At 37.3% G+C, this 19,133-nt stretch overlaps 1 protein-coding gene across 1 annotated transcript in view; it reads right to left on the bottom strand.

The window, feature by feature from the left end:
* The window catches only part of LOC106077713 (parathyroid hormone 2 receptor-like), a 141,305-nt gene extending 122,612 nt beyond the window's left edge, over positions 1–18,693 (bottom strand). The window contains exon 1 of the mRNA XM_056018354.1: positions 18,182–18,693. The gene's annotated coding sequence lies outside the window, so the exon portion shown is untranslated. The remainder of the gene's footprint in view (positions 1–18,181) is intronic.
* Positions 18,694–19,133: the final 440 nt, after the last annotated feature.

Raw genomic sequence — 19,133 nt, 5'->3', positions numbered from 1 at the left:
AAAGCTAATATATAGCTTTACTGAAAAGTGCCCACGGTGGGCGCGGTGGATGAGTGGTTTAGCGCTTGGCTTACGAACCTGGGGTCCTAGGTACGATCCTTATAGTTCGTAAGGTCTGAAAGGGGAACCTTTTTTTTTTTTTTTTTTTGGAAAATCGCCAGTAATCTATTATTTAAGTTACAATGCAAGGCAAAGGAGGAGGTCGGTTGATTTTGAGTGTTGGAAAAGTGTTGGGGGCGGGGGATCACTCCTAACATTCCTTACTTCGGATCCGCCAATGCACTTTTCACTTCCATGACTCGAGACCTAATCCAATATACAAAAAAAAGCGCAGATTCAATTTGCATAATGGAATTAACTGACAAGAAGATATGTTTCTAGATGTATGTCCTGAAATATGCTGGTTTCACCATTAAATCTAAGAACGCCTAGGAACAATCAACTAAACAGCTCGATATTTATGGTATGCTGTTTACGCTGTTTACAGAGATCCTTGTTCCGTTCTACCATTAGTGTCTGGCTTACGAGAGGACCTTGAGCCGACTTGTATCAGCAGTGTAAATAGAAGATTACTTCCCATATGTATCAGGAAGACATTCTTGTTTAGATTGCTTCGTCTTCTTGCAATTACTCGTACTCTCTGCTACTTCCTGTGCATCTCTGAAGTGCTCTCCCTTACACATTATGCGGCAATTAACTCTCCAGGGGAGCTACTAACAGAATGGTAACTACAGACCACTAATCAAATTATGGTGTGTCAAGGGGAATCACTGCCAATGTATATCATGCAGTAAGGGCATGAAGACATTTGAGAATAAACAGTTTCTAATAAGTTCTAGTGGTCAGAGCTTAATACCGTTCTAGTGACAGAGCTGAATACCGTTGAAGTGAACTAGCTTAATACCGCACTAGTGGACAGAGCTTAATACCGTTCTAGTGGACAGAGCTTAATATCGTTCTAGTGGACAGAGCTTAATATCGTTCTAGTGGACAGAGCTTAATACCGTCCTAGTGGAGAGAGCTTAATACCGTCCTAGTGGACAGAGCTTAATACCGTCCTAGTGGACAGAGCTTAATACCGTCCTAGTGGACAGAGCTTAATACCGTTCTAGTGGACAGAGCTTAATACCGTCCTAGTGGACAGAGCTTAATACCGTTCTAGTGGACATAGCTTAATACCGTCCTAGTGGACAGAGCTTAATACCGTTCTAGTGGACAGAGCTTAATACCGTTCTAGTGGACAGAGCTTAATATCGTTCTAGTGGACAGAGCTTAATATCGTTCTAGTGAACAGAGCTTAATACCGTTCTAGTGGACAGAGCTTAATACCGTTCTAGTGGACAGAGCTTAATACCGTTCTAATGGACAGAGCTTAATACCGTTCTAGTGGACAGAGCTTAATATCGTTCTAGTGGACAGAGCTTAATACCGTCCTAGTGGACAGAGCTTAATACCGTTCTAGTGGACAGAGCTTAATACCGTCCTAGTGGACATAGCTTAATACCGTTCTAGTGGACAGAGCTTAATACCGTTCTAGTGGACAGAGCTTAATACCGCACTAGTGGACAGAGCTTAATACCGCACTAGTGGACAGAGCTTAATACCGTTCTAGTGGACAGAGCTTAATATCGTTCTAGTGGACAGAGCTTAATACCGTTCTAGTGGACAGAGCTTAATACCGTTCTAGTGGACAGAGCTTAATACCGTTCTAGTGGACAGAGCTTAATATCGTTCTAGTGGACAGAGCTTAATACCGCACTAGTGGACAGAGCTTAATACCGTTCTAGTGGACAGAGCTTAATACCGTTCTAGTGGACAGAGCTTAATACCGTTCTAGTGGACAGAGCTTAATACCGTTCTAGTGGACAGAGCTTAATACCGTCCTAGTGGACAGAGCTTAATACCGTTCTAGTGGACAGAGCTTAATACCGTCCTAGTGGACAGAGCTTAATACCGTTCTAGTGGACAGAGCTTAATACCGTTCTAGTGGACAGAGCTTAATACCGTCCTAGTGGACAGAGCTTAATACCGTTCTAGTGGACAGAGCTTAATACCGTAAGCAAAACGTGTACATTTAATAAAAAAGGACAACAAAAAGAAATGAGCTAATAAAATAAGAACTCCACCTATAAGAGTTGATTATTTTGCTGTTAAAAACTAATGAATAATAGTTGTTTTTTTGTTGTTTATTTTTTAAAGTGCAACACTTTTTTTTTTACTCCGCCCCGATTCTCCCTCCCCCCCCCCAACCCGAAAACATTCCCGTTTAAGCGGATGTATAAATCTGCTCTTATATAAAATTCTAAGCATAGGCTTTGACAGTATACATGTCTAAGGCCTAGACCTGGAAGACGGTACGCATAATTGCCTTCTTATCTTATCTTATATTATACAGACGTTACTTCACAAAAGAAGATGATTACGTCCTACGCGACATGCATCTAGTCATGAATGTTAACCAATGACTTAAATTTTGCCAAGTCACATGTTTTCCTGGCTAACTCAGGCAACCCATTCCATGCTTTAATAGCACTAGGGAAGAAGGAGTATTTGTACAAATTTGTCCTAGCATATGGGACGAGGAATGTGCCTTTATCTTTGTGTCTTTCAGAGTATTTTATTAGATTTTGTTTTTTGTATTTGAAGATTATGGTTCAGTGTTTTATGATTGATTGCTACTTTACTTTTGAGTCTTCTATCCTGAAGGCTTTCTAGTTACTCAAGTCAAATGGGAATATTTGGTTTTTATGAAAAAATGAAGTAATCTTTTTGAAATGAAATAATATTAAAAGAAAACTTTTGAAGCAACACAAGTTGATGGGATAATAAAAAGATGTCGAAATAAACGAAAAAAAAATGTTGTTGGTGACTTAACTCTTTCTCTCCGTAATTATTTACCACATTCTGGTAGAATCGACGCTGATATCGTCAGTTCGGAGAGAAAGAGTTAAGACGAAATTTTGTGTCAATATAATTGAAAAACAATCACTGAATGAAATTTTGACATTTATGTTATTTTTAGACATAACCATTTTTACAATTTATCACTGACAAAGCTGGGCTTAGTCTACTACTTTTAGCCTGTAACTTAAGTCTTCTACTAATCTGGTTATTGCGTAATTCAGCAACTCTGTCTTGTCTATGTCCACAGGAACATCAGTTCATGAAAACTGTGCGCTTTAAGAAGATATCCCACAATTACCAACACAACCCCCCCCCCCCCCCCCCATCCACACATACTTGGTCAGGCGGTCAGGCGCTCTGTAGTCCGCCTCGCACACATTGCCTCTCGCTCATTATTTTCCTTCTTCAGCTGGTTAGGACGACCTTTTAACCAATTACTGGACACCGAGCAGCTGCCCGAGGCAAGGCGAAACACCAACAGGCCCTCTCGTCTTTAGCACAACTAGCAATTTCAGCACCTTTATTGTATCTAGCGTCTACTTATGGCCGAGTAGTAAATTGCTTGAATTCAGAACCAAAAGTCCCGGGTTCGAATCTAGGTGAAAATTGGGACTTTTAATTTTGGAATTTTTAGGGCACACTTGGGTCAACCAAACTGTAATGGGTACCTGGCATTAATTTGAGGAAAGTAAAGCGGTCGGTCGTTGTGCTGACCACATGACAACATCCTTAACCGTAGCCATAAAAACAGATGATTTTATCATCACCTGTTTTATAGATCGTACGTTCTTAAAGGCAATTTTTATTTTACTCTATTTTACTTTTTATTGATTCTGAGGTCATTGAAAATAAGTTGGCAGACTTGACAGGGTTTAATATTTTTTCGAGTTGAAATGAAATTCGATAGCTTGTAGACCCTCGGGGATTTTTCAAGTTTTTATCAACGCATAATTACAATGTTATCCTCTCTTATCCTTTAGTCGAGCAACTATATACCATTTACAAAACAGGAAAAATAAATCTAAAAGTCAACGATAATTGGGAATTGGTCGTCTGGACCACTAGGTAGGAAACTAGACTTGGTAACCCATAAAGGGGGCTCGAGGTTCGACTCCGACGCGAGCAGAGCCATGCTTACTGAGCGCCTCCCAGACACCCACTGGTCCACAAATGAGATTGGACCGAACGGCTCTAAGCATGTTTTAAACATGAAAGTAGCGCTATATAAAAGCCATAACTAATTATAATTTGTCAGCGTTTGAAAATATAAATATAAAGAACAGGAACCAGGCAACAACACAGGGTCACATCCTGGCAGAGCCCGCAAAGCTGATTTCCAACTGTATCGGCACTTGTCGTTTCTTGGGAAAGATCAGGTGCATAGAGAGGGAGGAACTGCTGTGTGGGTGACATCGCTCCAACCATACCCGAAATCCAGGCATTCACCTCACTTGTATGATCCTCTCTATGGCCTTACAGGGCCGTGCTGGCTGATTGGCAAATATCTTAGCTTCAGAAATTAGCGATCTCGTGTTAAAAATCCAGATCAAGACTGGGATTCGGAGCTTTTTGAGATTCTTTATGACGCCCCTGAGTTCACCCAACTCTAATAGTCACCTGACATATGCTGGGGAAGCAAATGCGGTTGGTCGATGTGCTGGCCACATGACACTCTTGTCGACAGTCGGCCATAAAAAAGAGATTACCTTACATCCTCTGCTCCCATAGATCCCATAGACCGCAATGGTTCCCTTAAAAAAAAAAAAAATTTGAACTCTTGTTTTATAGTTTGTATTGTGCTTTTAATACTTTATCCTAAATAGTCATAAATGTTTCCTTTCACCAAGTATCTATTTAAATAACATATCCACTTAATCATCCTCAACTGACCAGTGTAAACCTGAGAACCACGATTATCCAAAGCTTTTCTTTTTCCATTTCTCCTAAGAACGACAACTGTTAGATAACTAGATCTCGGAACACAAAAAAAAATAAAACAAACACGCCGTTAGACGATCCCTCTAAAAGCCTCCGTAATTCTCCAACGTTGGAGAGAGGAATTCGTACCAGGGCCCAGGCACGTTATATTACGTCATGATCCGTGACGTCATACACACGGGGGGGGGAAGAAAAAAAAAAAAACAAACAACAAGAAACACTTTTCACTTTCCGAACGGAAATTTCCGCTGGTTGATTGCAACCGGAAGAAATTCCCAGAAGACCTTCTGTACATATTCATTTAAGGTCGCTCGCCGAAAAGCTAGATTTAACTTTTTTTTTTTTTTTTTTTTGAAAGAAGTGAAATCGATAGACGCATTGATACTCTGCATCGATACTCTAGATAAGAATTTGGCCGACATAAACCAATACTTTAGGCTGAGAGAGTAGCGGTCCCTTGTACGGTCCGATCACAGCAATAAATCCTCCAGTGGATTTCTAGATCGAGATGAACCAAGGTGTAAGCCAGGCGGTGGATCTAAAAGAACCCCACTTAGGGTGGACATTGGACGACGTGGATTGATGGGGGGGGGGGTGGGGGGCTCGCTGTGTGATTCTCCGGTAAACTGCGTCGCCACCAAAACGTTGCATGATTGTCGGTGGAGTTACAAGCTTTGTTGATCAAAGTCAAGCGTATTGTCTGTTCCAAGGATAGTTACAAAGAGACTTAGTCTAGCTGACCATACGCACGCTTATAAAACACTGGACTCTAACTGTTGTCTGTCATTTAAAATCTACATATAAGGTCCACGTTTTTGTTTTATGTCTATGCAGATTTTCATGTTAAACTAAATAATGTCAAGGGAATGTTAGATGGACTTTTAAAGTTATCAACTACTTAAAGTTATAAATTGTAAAGATTAAACACGGGAAGGAAATGAAAAAAACAAACTTATTGACACTTCCGTTATTTCTTACTCCGGATGCACCAAAAAGCATAATTTTTTGTCGCCATATATGAAATCCTCCAATAAGTAAAAGCCTACTTATGCACACTTAAAAAAGAGGTCACGACTACGGGTGACACATCTAGAACTCGTGCGTAACAAACAATACGAGGAGGAAATGAACACGACAGAATCGGGTGATTTTTTAATAGCATTTTCCGATTTTAGGATTCGATTGGGACAGACGAACAACACAAACGCAACAGCGGCTCTCTTTAACCTCTGTTGAGGCGCGGCGACTGATCGGTAAAGCGCCTAACTCCCGAACCGAAGTCCCGGGTTCGAATCGTGGTTAAAATGTTAAATTCCGGGATCTTTGGTCGCATTTGAGTCCACCCAACTCTATTTGGGGAAAAGTAAAGGCGGTTGGTCGTTGTGCTGGCCACAGAAACAGATGATTTTTATATCATCTGCCCTTTAGATCGAGGTTGGGAAAGGGGGGGGGGCGTGTCTTTCCTTCTTTTAACTAAATAAAATATTTTAGAAATAATTTGTATCTAGATCAGTAATGCTACAGACCTTTCAACCTGGATACCATATATATTTTGGACATTATATTATTTTCTCTCTTAGCTGACGATACCAACGTTGATTTGACCCCACTAAATTTAATTAAATTTCGGTTTTATAAACTTAAATTTCTGTTATATAACCCGACCATGCATTGTTCTATAATTATATACCTAATATAACGTATCCTGATAACAAACAAAAAAAAAAGTTATTGAAGTTGAATCATAACAGGGGAGTGAAACACAAATGACAAAATGAAAAACTCCATAGGAGCGTGGAAAATAATTACGGAGAGAAAGAGTTAAGCGGAACTCCTCGGACTCATTATGCACACTGGGTCCGTGACTGGATAGACGTTACGGCGGACCAGATAACACCGTGTCACCAGCTAAATATGGCCCGCCAGTTGTAGTTTGAGCATCACTGATGTGAATGACATTAAGGGATTTAAAGCATAAAATATGTAAAATTCCATTGCTCTGTCGTTGTTGGTTTGGTATTTGTGTTGAGTCTGAAAGAAATAACGTGTACAAATGTTTTTACCAGAAAGACAGACAGACAGACAGACAGACGGACAGAGTAAGTTGATTTCATCTATGAAAAAAAAAACACACAATTTTTTTCAATCTTTTCAAAAAAAAAACAAACAACCACCTACACAGACACACACACACATTTTGATTTTATTTGTAAAATGACTCACGCAAAAACATCAATAATTTTTTTCTCCGATGTCTGTGTCTGCCATTTTGTCTTATTTTCGATGCACGTATAGTGCTGTCTTTTTTTTTTTTTTAAATTCAAATGTTAAACGATCAAATTTACCAGACCGGTTCAAGTCTGCCCAAGTCTTTATTGAGTCTGGGTTTCGTCTAGTGCGTCTCTCGTAGCCGAAGATGACAAACACACATATTCACACACGCACACACACACTCTCACTCTCTCTCTCTCTCACTCTCTCTCTCTCTCTCTCACTCTCTTTCTCTCTCTCTCTTTTAGGAACACTTCAAGATGTAAGGTAAAGGTTTCCAATATCGGACCAAATAGTATTATAGCAACTTTATAGTTTGATAACTACAGCTGTCTATCAAAGACAGCTATATTTCATCAGGCTGGTTGGGATGGCTGCCTGGTCTTGTGGCACGCACACAAGGCTGCTGTTTCGATGGTCTCGGGTTCAAACCCTAACACAACAATTCTTTGTGGGATTTGGGTAAAAATGTAATAATCTACAAATGTTAAACAAATATATAGATAAAGTACGGGAATTAAAACAAAATATTTATACAAATCCAGCCTCAGAGGCCTCACGAGATATGTGGCGTGATACTAGTCACTGCAATACTATTAATTAGAATACATTGTGTTTGCGGTTGCTGAGTGGTTAAGCGCTTGGCTTCCGAACAAGGGCTAGTGGGTTCGAATCTTAGTGAAGAGTGAGATTTTTAGAGCGTGCCTGAGTCCACCCAAAATGATGTGAAATGTTGCAATGATTTAAATATTTTGGGATCACCGACTTTTAATTAAAAGACATATTGCTGTCAAAAAATTAATAAAGGTTCAATTAAAAGTGTTCATAGTTTATAAATGTTTGCACAAAATGCCAAGAGTCTATAGCGTATTCGTGTCTAAGTTTTACTTGTTTAATGAAGTAGTAAGATTTGTTATTTATATAGCCCTTATTAAAGCCATGAACTTGTTCCTACAAGCATAATCTACTTTGTGTAGCTCTGATAATCCATCACCTAATGTACCATGTATAGAGTATGTATATTGAGGTTTATATTTTATAAAGGCCTCGTAGCCAAAAGATCCACTTTAATTGATCTAGATGAGTTTCCTAAATGTTGTTTTTTTTTTGTGTGTATTTTTTCAGTAAAGTTGATCAACCCTGCAGCAGTTAATCTTTGTATTTTAAAAGGCTTATTCTTGAATTACAGGCTTTTTATCTCCCTTTGACATATATTAGAGAACTTATATCACCCGAGAACTTAAATCACCCACTGTGTATAAAGTACTTTTAGCAAAGCAGCTTACTAGTTCATAGTAAGAATGACTATTACTAGACTTTCTATGGGTTCGTTATTTATTCATTTATCTCCCTTTTTAATTCATGTTTATCTCGTACATATCTTGTATCAATTAATCTGATATAATTGCGTGTACGAAGTCTGGCTGTCTCAAGCATGAAGTTGATATTACCAATGTACCATGATGTTTTCTTGAGCAGTAAGCTGATCCTGGGTGAAATCAGCATATCTCTCTCTCTCTCTCTCTCTCTCTCTCTCTCTCTCTATATATATATATATATATATATATATATATATATATATATTTATATAAGGTAAGAGAAAAAGTATATAGTAAGCGATATTTAAGTTTGTTTTGTTTTTGTTTATGTAAACAAGCTGAGGTACGAATTTGAAACTTCACAGATAAGAAATCTGCTATGTCTTCAGAATAAATTCTTGCGATGTTAAACACTGGCCTGTGTTCAGTATAAATTATTGCGATGTAAAACACTTGTATGTGTTTAGAATAAATTATTGCAATGTAAAACACTGGGCCTGTGTTTAGAATAAATTATTGCGATTTAAAACACTGGGCCTGTGTTTAGAATAAATTATTGCGATGTAAAACACTGGGCCTGTGTTTAGAATAAATTATTGCAATGTAAAACACTGGGCCTGTGTTTAGAATAAATTATTGCAATGTAAAACACTGGGCCTGTGTTTAGAATAAATTATTGCAATGTAAAACACTGGGCCTGTGTTTAGAATAAATTATTGCGATGTAAAACACTGGGCCTGTGTTGAGAATAAATTATTGCAATGTAAAAGCTGGTCTGTGTTCAGAATAAATTCTTGCGATGTAAAAGCTGGTCTGTGTTCAGAATAAATTCTTGCAATGTAAAACGCTGGCTTGAGCACTCATCAATGTTTACAACGATTAAATGTTTGAACACACTAGCGAGATACTTGAAAAATGGAGACCAGAGCGCACAGAGTCTGAAAACGTTTATTCAAAAGTCATAACAAATACTGAATGAGTTTTTAAGTAATTAGCACATTATATTGAAATTATTGTATAGAGCTTTTGAGACCGATAGTGAATGTATCTAAAAGTAGCCAATGATCAAAAGACAAAGATGCTTACAGATATGTTTACTTCAGACTGTTAGGCTCATAAGCATATTTTTGTGTGTGTAAAAGTCAATAATTCAAAATTAATATGTAAATTTAAAAAATGAGATTATCAAGGCCGGATACTTTTGTCTCGCTCCACTTTGCTTTGAAACCTTCTAAGATCATAAAGTTTAGCGGACTGTCTCCTCGCCTTACTCCAGTAAGTCCAGTTGCACCAGTTGGAAAATAAATTTGAATAATTATGTTTGCTTTCATTTTTCGCTCTAAACTTACAAAGCTTTTATCAAGTTTATTAAATCTGTCTGTCTGTCTGTCTGATAAAAATCGTGTACACGTTATTTCTCCCACTTCCCGTTTTCGGATCAAATTAAAACTTGGCATAGTTATCCATTGTCCCAAACCAAAACATGAATCAATCCTAAAATTAAACAATTACCTACATTTAATTTCATGAATCTTGTTTGATATAAAAAAAAAGGGGAAATAAATCTTCAGTATTGGAAGGTGTGTCTGTAAATGTGCATTCTTTCAGTTATATAAATTTTGTTTTTCCAAAAAAGTATTGTTGTTGTTTTTTCCCTGCTTGTTTCCTGTAAGTTCTCTGGTTGCCTAGAGGTATCTCAAAGAGTCATTAAAAAAAAAAAAAAACTTAAAAGTTTTCCGATTTTTTGACAGTTCCACAAGATAATGTGACATCCGTTTATAAAATTTCGACTGACGTATCACCGCTAATGTCATAGATGACAGTTTTACTGATGTCATCTATCTCCTCTCACATCCCTTGAAGTCGTTTTTATCTCTCCCCCCCCCCTCCCTCCCCTTTTTTTTTTTTAAACATTCTAAAATTTAATTCTTAGCGTCAAAGATAAAACTCTACTTATTGGATTTTGAAAGTAGAACCTGACTCTATAATTTATCTATTGTTACGAGAAGATGAGACTCTTTAGAATACACCAAAACAGACCCCACCAATATTAGAGTACTTTGATCGTGGTTCAACTAATAATAATATGTCAAGATTAACCTGATTTTCATTACTCCATTTTTTAAATTTCTATCTCCTCTTTCAGCACGCATTCGCACCAGTCTACATTCACACTATGCTGCGCACGTAACAGGTCTATTAATAATCTAATTAACTTGGCCAAAATTATATGTTTGGGGGGGGGGGCAGCGTCATAATGAGGGCAGTGCAATTAGATGTTACAGATACTAAAATTTTAATGTTTTGTGGAGCGGCTAGGGGTGCACACAAAAAGTAGGGGGGAGAGAAACGTGATATAGAGTTTACAGTCCAGAAGTGAGAGCGTTTGGGAGGGCGATTTAAATGGGGCCCTTCCAATTAAACGTAACATATATTAAAATGCACTGACCATGAAGGGAATAGTTAAAATTCTGGCCGTTTTTATTGAAAGAGAAATAAAGTTGGGTACGGGCGAATAATATTCTGTGAGCGTTTACTAGATGCATTAAGAAAAAAAAGGGCTTATGCTACAAGAATATCATGGAGCCTATGAAATATCTCGACTAAGAACGGAAAAATGATTAGAATACTTCAGATGGTGTAAACAGCACTAAACCCTAGTTATTATGTAGGAGAGTTGTGTGGGGTGGGGTGGGTGGAAAAAAGTAATACTAGGATTACCTGGCCAAAAGGAAAGTATGGGGGGGGGGAGCAGTGGCGTAGCAAGGCACCCATGGGCCCGGGTTCAAGAATATCTCGGTGCCCCCCCACACACACACACACACAAAAGGGCAAATTTAGTGCGTGACAAAAAAATTGAGTTATCGGAATGAATTTGGTACATTGATCAAAAGAGATTCCAATGCCAGTGGAAGGATCGTACCTTTTTTTTTAATAAGTAATAATGTCATTAGGTTTGATTCCGTTATAACTCTCTACAAGTCTTAAAAGTCAATGTTTGTACAACTTCTTAACAGAATCAAACATTCTCTTTTAAATTTGGTTTTTACAAAAGTACAATTTTATTTTTCACTTAAGGTGTGATCCCAAGTGCTCATGTGGGCCCCGACTGGTCATAAGTCATGGACTCAGGCGCACTAAAGTCCTTCGCGCCATGGATGCTACGCCACTGAGGGGGGGGGGCGTTTAACGTTATTGTCTTATATTGTTATAAGTAAGAACAAATGGGAGGAGTCCATGACATAATAAAATATATATTGTCTTGGAACAAATTAACGGGAAAAGCCGCTGGATAGTGCTACTATCTTAGAATAATACAATATTATATTTTGTGTTTGTTTCGTTATAATATAGATGGGAATCTACAACAGACGGAATATAGTCCTTAACTCTTTCTATCCGTAATTATTTACCACATTCTGGTGTAATCAACGTTGGTATCGTCCGTTAGAAGAGAAAGAGTTAAGAATAGACAATGCCTTCTTAAATGTGCAAATATGTGGGCAATGTGGCCAAGAGGATAAGTACGCTTGAGCTTAACTTGACTATCTAGGTGGCTTGAGGTTCGACACCCGAATAGAGCAGAGTTGTGTTCACTGAGCGCCTAGATACACCAGAGATCCCCTCCCTCCACCCCCCCCCCGATGGTCCACACGTGACATTGGTTAATGCTACAAGCATGAAAGTTGCGCTATATAAAAGCTAGAAGAAAAAACAAAATATATTGTTTAACAATTGTTGGCCATTCACACCCACTCTAAGAGAAACTCTGGCAACTGATATCCAGATCTATCAACCAGTTAATGAGGTATCAACTTACTACAACAGATCTACCTGAGCGACCCCTAAAAATATCATTAAAAAACTGTAGTTAAAGGAACCCTGTTCTTAATGTTATTTATTGCAAATATTATCCAGAAATATACATATAAACATACACAAAACTACATATATGTAAACATACGGGTTCCCCCGTATTATACCGTTAAGATATGTTTTCGAGACTTTGAAATGTTCGCTGTCCTTACTTCCGGGAGTCTGGATTATTTCCCCCCATAATTCCTCTTTGATTACTCTCTCATACATAATTCTTACCACATCCCCCGTCCTCTCACTCCCCCTCCCCCTTGCCTTACATATTTCCTAGACCGGAAGCAGACGCGTCTTATTGTGACGAAATTTCAGGCGGGAGTAGCCGTTACGGAAGAAAAGTTTTTTGAAACTTGTTTTCACTCCTGCGGCAGCAGACGAGAGAGCGTTCTCTTCATACTGATGACGTCATCGCCGAGAGAATGATGTCATGACTAGTTTCTGAGGTTCAACATTGAACGCCATCACAAATATGCTTTGACATGCAAAATTTAGAATAATTTAAAAAAAAATGCCCCAGTCTTTTGGGTATTGGAGATTTCCATATGAGGCTGAAAAACTATAAATAGATATATTTTTGGTGTATTCTGTGTCCAAATAAAGACATGGTTATTAGCTATGAATTAAAAAAAATATATATATGGTAATTTTAATGCTATTTTTAGCAATACATATTAAAATTTTCAAGCTGCTACGTTAATAGCAGGGATGCAACCAGGGACCATCGTGACAGTCCAGAACGAATATCAATGGACCAGGCAGCCATCCTTAAACTGTACAAAGGTGCTAACAGTTTGCGAGGAAGGTCATTTTCATTCAAGTGACAAAAAAAAATTCATAGTACTGGTATTGTAGTCATATATGAGTAATAATTAAGTAAAAACGACAATATTCTAAACGTTTCACACCTCAATTTAAACGTTTTCTTGCCTAACAAGTAAAGCAGTGATTCGCAAACTAGTAGTGTACTCTGTTTTAAACATCCCATAAACTCAATGTAATTAACGATTATAGAGATTTTGACCTAAGATCCATCTACCGAAGTGGCACTACAGCCCATGAGGTGCCTTGACCCGCTCTGGCACATCTCTCCAGTCTGATCTATCCTGGGCTTTAATTCTCCATGCACGGATCCTTAGCTGCTGTACATCTGCCTCTGCATCATCAAGCCACCGTACTTGTGGTTTGCCTTTGGGGCGCCTGCCTTTTGGTTTTTGCCGGTGATCAATCTTTGCCTCCCCGTTCTCTGGTATTCCTTCGAGGTGACATAGTACCAAACATAAAATATAGTTGAAAGGTTAAGAGATGAATTCATGAAAATTTTCAATAGTCCACGAGCTCAATCGGTTAAAATGAAGCAGGTGTTCGAAAGAATTCGATGTGATTAGTAGCTGGGGCCAGCTGGCTGGGAAACACGATGACAACGCATTAAAATGTAACATTCTTTTTTTAATTTCATCCCCTCCTTTTGTTGTTCTCAGTTAATAAGTTAATACTTGTACAAGGTCGAGTTTAATCTTCAAGTTCAGAATAGACTTACAGTAAAATTTACGATTAAAATTAAACACATTTAGACAGTCCGTAAAATAAAAATGATTCATTTTGTTCTAAGGAACACTAAGTAGGTTACTGCTGGCAGAACAACGAGGGGTATGAAGCAGCAACTAGAGGCAGAAGCGTGTTTCGTAAACTTTGAAAAAATGTATGATACTTTACGTTTTTTAAGTTTGGCCAGGTTTTTCGCAAAAGTCTCCTCAGACCGCACAGTCAGACAAGTGCACAGAATATGTTACTTTCTTCACGTTTATTGACGGTGACGAGCTATTGGTCCCCATTGCCCACAGGTTGTGACGTCACAGGTCAGTGTTCAGGCCTTCTGTAACGACTGGTTTCGGTTGAAGACATCGTGGACTTGGTGTACTACAGCGACATTGGACAGTTCCCTACTGCGTCGTTTTAGGTCATCAAATCATGGTAGTGCGCGTCTTCCAGACTTCTTATTTGGTCTTACACTACTCTCTCTCTCTCTTTCTCTCTTTCTCTTTTTTCTCTCTCTCTCTCTTTTTCTCTTTTTCTCTCTTTCTCTTTTTTCTATCTCTCTTTTTCTCTCTCTTTTTCTCTCTCTCTCTTTCTCTTTATCTCTCTCTCTTCCCCTCTCTCTCTCTCTTTCTCTTTTTTCTATCTCTCTTTTTCTCTTTTTCTCTCTCTTTTTCTCTTTCTCTCTTTTTTCTCTCTCTCTTTTTCTCTTTCTCTCTTTTCTCTCTCTCTCTCTCTCGTTGTGTGTGTGAGAGAGAGAGAAAAAAAAGTAATCTACTTGTATTAAACAATAATTATTTATGAAGAGCTCGCGTATAAACAACTAAACCAAGCGTTCGAGTGCGACATATGTTATAGTGAATAACAATCAGTGCCGGCCTTAGTCATATGCGTAGTTGCTGTTGTACTCTCGGTTTTCAATGAATTGCATAATTTTAACTTTTTTTTTTCTCTGTATAATTTTTATTTTTGTATTTCATTTGGGGGAACAGAAAAATTCACTTCGCCTAGGGCCTCCAATCATCTAAGGCCGGCCCTAAAACACTCAATACACTAAGCATGAAAGATGCGCTATATAAAACAATTAACTGATACCATGTGAATTACTATCTTGTTGGCATTTTTATCATTTCAAAAGTCGCTACATTAATACACACAAGGTAAAGAAGAATAAGTGATCATGGGATGAACTTAAGAAGCAGCATCTGTGCATTTTGCGGTATTTTCGCGAATTTACCCCCGAATAGGCGGATATCCCGCACAAAGTACAAAATAAGTTGAAACAAAATCGTACAGCCCGCACCATTATGTCCCCTGCATGTGCAAATCGTGACTTGCCGTAAACAACCGGTACATAAAGTACTATCATCGGTACTATTTGTTACCTTACGGTCTAGAGTTAGATGTTTACAAAGCTTTCCAATGTACATATGTGACCTAGTATTAGGATAGGTCATAAGACTAGTGACTGGCACTGTTTTTGCAAGTTAGTCTAGTGGTATTTTGTGGTCCCAAATTATATATTATCTAGGCTATTAACTATAGCCTCTAGATATACAAAATTACTGAGACAGACAAGTAATAATACTGAGATTTCAGTTGCAACAACAACAAAAAAAAAAAGAGTTTATTATTTTTTTTTTTTAAAGGAAACCTCAGAATTTGCGCTATTCAGTTTTAGCTTTATCATCATGTAAGGTATGTATGGAACAAGGCTCACAAAAGAAAATGAAATAATGAAACAAATCAAAGTAGGAAAACAGGTACATGTCAAAATGATTAAAGAACCACCACAACAGGGGTTCAGTAGTGTCTTATGTCAAAAACCAAAAAGATGGTTTACAATAATATCATATGTACATAAACAATGAAATGACGTCATCCATGAGACACACCACTGTCTCGTATCAAGACAAAAGATGTCTTTTACAAAAAAAAACACATACAGGAAAGGATAAGAGACAAAGTAGACATAATATTTACATAAAACAACTTATTACTAACAAATAAATAAAGTCTACTTAGCTCATTATCGAAATACTCTTCCCACAACAGTGGCACACTCCTCTTGAGTAACACAGCAATAGTACAACAACACAAGTATTAGTTTAACATTATAGAGATTTAGTTCAAACTACACTGGTCAGCTCAAAGACTCAAGAGAGAGAGAGAGAGAGAGTGGCAATTGTAAACAGTTAACAGGGACTTAAATCAAGTATTAAAGGGGACTAACTCTTACTGAAAACAAAAGTAGCTACCCTTATTGTCCCTCTTGTCACAACAGATCACAATCACACAGCGAACAGTAGGAGGTATATACACCCACAGGTATGTCCTTAGTTTCCGTTTCGCTACATTTATGAGTAAAATAAAGTTTTAAAACCCGCACTTTTGTATATTCCTCACATCTGCCATTTATTCGTAATGACTTATAAAACCCGCGTGTTATATGTGCGAAAATCTTGTAATGTTTCTGCTACTGTCGCGGCAACGCCGCAGCTCACACGCAGTTAGTAAAAATCATTTCTTTCCGCTAGACAAACCAGACTGAGGTAAAAAGCTAAAATCTCTGGTTTAGTCATTAGAGAGACAAATTCGGCTACCTGTTGGTAAAAAACACACTTTCAGAACTTTTCTTTTTTCCTTACAGGTATGAGGTACATAAACATAGCCACACGCAAAGTTTACAATGCCACATAAACACATACACACAGGCATACACACACACAATGTGGATTAATTAAACTTTTCTAATAATGTTTTCTTTTAACTTCATTTGCTAATATTGAAATGAATAAAAAGACTGAATTTATTTCACCTAACCTTCGAATTTAAATATTCTTTGTAGGGTCTGTTTGAACACGCTTACTGTCCTGGTGTGGCCAATTGTTAGGTTGGCCTGTGTCATTTTTTTGTGGTGGTTTGGTCCTTTTAAAATAACAAATAATGTTAATAATCTGCCATCTCATTATACCATCTCATTATACCATCTCATTATACCATCTCATTATACCATCTCATTATACCATCTCATTATACCATCTCATTATACCATCTCATTATACCATCTCATTATACCATCTCATTATACCATCTCATTATACCATCTCATTATACCATCTCATTATACCATCTCATTATACCATCTCATTATACCATCTCATTTATTCTTTAGTATTTATGCTGAAATATGTATCTAAAACTTTAAACGGAATATTTCGCACATTCGAAAACTTGTTCAGAGAATGTTACTTATTTTCGGTGAGTATTTCGTCTGTTACACCATCATGCACCAAAAGGATCCACCAACAGTAGATTATGGGAACTTAAATCTTGGTTCAACCATATACTAGTATAGTTCGATGGTTCAACAAATACTACAAACACTATGTCCATAATATGTCCATAATAGCCTCGTTTACATTGCTCCATTTCCTAATCCCAATTCTTTCAGCACGCATTTGCATTCAAAATATACTGCACACGTAACTGGGATTATGTAATATACAAAGCAGAAAGTAAGGCGTATGTATGTATGTATGTTGTATGTATGTATGAATGTATGTATGTAATTAGTATGTATGTTGGACCAATCTTGATACATTTGGCATGAATGTTCCTTAGATCTGTGCGTATACCGTAGTGTGTCCTTAATGTCCCTCCCACAACCGGGAGGCTCCAAAAATAAAAATAATTTCTATCAAAGAACTAAACTTTTTTAAAAATACATCGGGATAACTATTCCGCGTAACAGTTTGGGAAGCACTGGCTTAAAATACAGCGAAACGTAATGACTTTGAAATTTAGCAGCTATTAAAGTGAGTTTAAGGGTGGAAATTTGTTACCGATAAGGATTCTGCTGTCTGAAGATTAATAAAGATTTAATTAAAAGTGTTCATAGTTTATAAATGTTTGCATAAAATGTCAAGATGCTGAAGCGTGTAGGTTTTACTTGTTAAATGATGTAGTAAGATTTTTTATTTATAAAGGGCTATTGAAAGTTGTGAACTTATTCTGACAAGTAGACTCTCTTCTAATCAGTTCAAACTTCCATAGAAACAGACCATACATTCCTCCATTGTTGTGTTACCGTACTATCTATATGGTAATTTACAATGTCATCTTAATTATGTTTATTGAATGTCCCGAGTCAGTTATTCAAAAAGTCATTAATTTTTTATTATTGCTGTATGTCCAACTGTGTTGGTACCTCAGTCGCGTGTTTATGCATTAATCTGAACATAAGTCCAATCTATATTAATCATATTGGATATGTTTTTTAGACCATTGGTGCAAAATGTTGTATTTTATAAATGTGTTACAATTTTAGTAGCACTACTTACCATCAATTAAGAATCATGAAATCCGCCTTTGAGATAAATCAGTGAATTTATTTTCATACATGGGTGTCCATCACATCTCACTAGGGTTTAATCCAGCACTTAAATTTAAATTAAAACACACAAATAATATGACAGTATCACAGACCAGTGTGGTCATGTTATATATTTATTATTTTGTCTAGGATGCAAAAAAAAAAGAGAGGTTTTTTAGAACTTATAGAGAAAATGTTGACTTATATAGCGCTTTTTAAAATATGAATAAAGATTCTTTTTAAATAGAGGTGCAAGAACGAATGAATGGGATGCGCGTCGACCATCAAGTGATACGTCATCGGAGCAGACGGCATTTAGTAGTGCCGCGCGAGAGAGGCAAGTTGGCTGCATGTGTGTGTGAGTGAGAGAGAATTCTCAGTGAAAGTGTGTGTGAGTACTATTTGGTGGCGCTGGAGGGAGCAGGGCGATAGAGAATGGAGGGGGGAGTGAGAATGTAGATTTAATTTCAGTAACTGAGCCGCGAGCCTACATCTTAAAGTAGCGGGAAAGTGTCAATGAGGAGACAGGGATAGCTGAAGACGAGGGGACAGAATAAAAAATTCTAGTCTGGCATCTTGTATGTCAATTTGTATGTAAATACTGGGATCTGTTTTTACACAAATAGAAAGACATTTTAATACAAAAACTACATACAAGCATGCGCACGTATATACTCACACACACAAAATATGTATGTATATGTATAAATGATCTCACACACACAACATATGTATGTATATGTATAAATGATCTCACACACATAAATATGTATGTATATGTATCAATGATCTCACACACATAACTATGTATGTATATGCATAAATGATCTCACACACATAAATATGTATGTATATGCATAAATCATCTCACACACATAAATATGTATGTATATGCATAAATCATCTCACACACATAAATA

The sequence above is a fragment of the Biomphalaria glabrata genome, chromosome 1 (assembly GCF_947242115.1).
Source record: "Biomphalaria glabrata chromosome 1, xgBioGlab47.1, whole genome shotgun sequence".
Taxonomy (NCBI): domain Eukaryota; kingdom Metazoa; phylum Mollusca; class Gastropoda; family Planorbidae; genus Biomphalaria; species Biomphalaria glabrata.
Note: the sequence above shows the minus strand (reverse complement) of the source record. Positions and strands in the feature narration are given on the sequence as shown.